The sequence below is a fragment of the Lolium rigidum genome, chromosome 5 (assembly GCF_022539505.1).
Source record: "Lolium rigidum isolate FL_2022 chromosome 5, APGP_CSIRO_Lrig_0.1, whole genome shotgun sequence".
Taxonomy (NCBI): Eukaryota; Viridiplantae; Streptophyta; class Magnoliopsida; order Poales; family Poaceae; genus Lolium; species Lolium rigidum.
Genome location: NC_061512.1, coordinates 207,865,558 through 207,868,296, shown reverse-complemented (window position 1 = coordinate 207,868,296; position 2,739 = coordinate 207,865,558).

The window sequence follows — 2,739 nt, the reverse complement described above, 5'->3', positions numbered from 1 at the left end:
GTGTGGAAGGACTCGTCATCGCCGTCGACGTCGCTGCCTCCGCACCTGTCACGTAGCACCAAAGATCGTGCAAAAAACACGGAGTCAATTGCAACGATGATGGAACAGAGAGTGAACAAAAAATCATGCATGATAATATGGGCTCGAAAAAAGAGCTAGCCTCGGTTACATTGGACACACTTATATCCAGGATTTGAGTCAGCAAACCAAAGATCATGCACAACAAATTTGTACACACCAATTGTTTACCGACCAAACCTCGAATCAATTTATGCCCAAATATTCATCATCATCGGCACAAATCTTAAACAAAAGCAAATCACAAACACTAATAACGCAAGATCTAACACAAAAGGATCGAACTAGGAACGGACGAACAAGTAATAACGCAAGATCTAACAAAAAAGGATTGAACTAGGAACAGTACGAACCGTAATAACGGTAGATCTAACACAAAATGATTGAAATGAGATAAGAACTAGGGAACAAAGGGTTACCTCCGGCTCGTTGTCGACGATGGTGGTGTCGTAGGGGTTCTCCGGCGCGTCGTCATCGCACCGGTTCGTACGGGTCCCAATCGACGGGGATCGGACGGTGGCGGCGGCCGATGCGCCGGCTGCTACATTGGAAGCAGCGACAGGGGCCTGGACGGGGGCGGCGGCCGATGCGCCGGCTGCTACGTTGGAAGCAGCGACAGGGGCCTGGACGGGGGCGGCGGCCGATGCGCCGGCTGCTACGATGGAAGCAGCGACAGGGGCCCGGACGGGGGCGGCGGCTGATGTGCCGACAATGGGCATCTCATTCTTCTCCATCGCCGGCGGTTTTCTTCGGGGTTTTTCTTCGGTTGTGGAGAAGATGATGGGACAGGAGAGGCGGTTGCGGTGAGCCAGTGAGAACGTGCGTCGAGGGAGAGAAAGAGGGGCTCTATAAAGACGAAGGTGGCGTGTACCGCAACACGCGTCCGCTATGCACGGCAACACGCGTCCGCTATGCACGGCTGCAGCGTGCACCGCTACCCGAGTCTAACCCTGGGACGTTTGGTGTACTCGGTTATAACCTCGGGCCTTATACGTAAATTTTATCCGTACTCGGTTTTCCCCTCGAGGACTTAGACCGGCAAGTGCAATATACTCAGTTTTACCCTCAAGTAGCTGGTCAACGAGAGAGTCAACAAATGAGATTAACATAGCTAATTGAGTCATTTCATGCGCAAAAAAATCCAAAAAAATAAAAACATAGTGGCAACTACTCATGGAGTCTTCCTACGCAACCTCGCCACCTAGAAAACCTTAACAAACATATATAAATCAAGTTTTACCACAAATTGCCACTTCTCGGAATCACTAGTGTAGCTATGAAGATGCATGGTTTTCCACCCAAACCCCTTTGCAAAACATCTTTCCCAAAACATAGTTTGTCTAAATGATGCCATAATTGTCACACTCATGTATATTTGAATTGCAAATAATTTGATGTAGCCCAATATGAATTATATTGTACAAAACACACATTTTTCATTTTGTAATTCTTTTGTTTGAATCCCTTAGTCTATTTACTATTTATGTGCCCTTGGATTCTTAGTACTACTCAGTTTTGCCCTCAAGTACTTGTCACAAATGCTCGAGAAGCCCAAACTTATCCCGATTGGTTGAGCCGTTGTCACACGGATCGACTCCACGAACCGTTGATCCACCGATCTAACGGGCGTATACCCCTATCCGTCTCTTCGTGGCAACCTCTCGTCTCTCTCTCTCTCTCTTCGTGGCCACCCATCTCTCTCTCTCTCTCGTCGGTGGAGAATGCAATGACGAGTTTGCCACTTAATATATAGTATTGGTATAAACATGAGGCATACATATTTGCGGATTTCGGTGATTGCATTATTTGTCAGCCCTCTAACAATTATCAACTATCTTGAGCTGTCCTTTTCTTTTAGGGAATATAGTTTGGGATATAGTATTGGCATTTTGAAACGGCCTAAAAGTGGTATAATTTTGTTATAAACATGAGGCATACATTTTTGCAGATTTCGGCGATTGCATTATTTGTCACCCCTCTAACAATTATCAACTATCTTTAGTCTGTCCTTTTCTTTTAGGGAATATAGTTTGGGATATTGTATTGGTATTTTGAAGGGACCCTATTTTGAAAGGGATCCCATTTTGAAACGGCCTAAAAGTGGTATAATTTTGTTATAAACATGAGGCATACATATTTGCGGATTTCGGTGATTGCATTATTTGTCACCCCTCTAACAATTATCAACTATCTTTAGCTGTCCTTTTCTTTTAGGGAATATAGTTTGGGATATGGTATTGGTATTTTGGAAAGGCCTAAAAGTGGTATAATTTTGGTATAAACATGAGGCATACATATTTGCGGATTTCGGGGATTGCATTATTTGTCACCCCTCTAACAATTATCAACTATCTTGAGCTGTCCTTTTCTTTTAGGGAATATAGTTTGGGATATAGTATTGGTATTTTGAAACGGCCTAAAAGTGGTATAAATTTGTTATAAACATGAGGCATACATTTTTGCGAATTTCGGCGATTGCATTATTTGTCACCCCTCTAACAATTATCAACTATCTTTAGCTGTCCTTTTCTTTTAGGGAATATAGTTTGGTAATTTCGGTGAATGCACACACTAACTTTGAAAACAACTACAAGTACATCCCAACTGAATAATGGATTTGTAACTAGGTATCCCTTGTAACAACTTCTAGCGCCCGGTGAG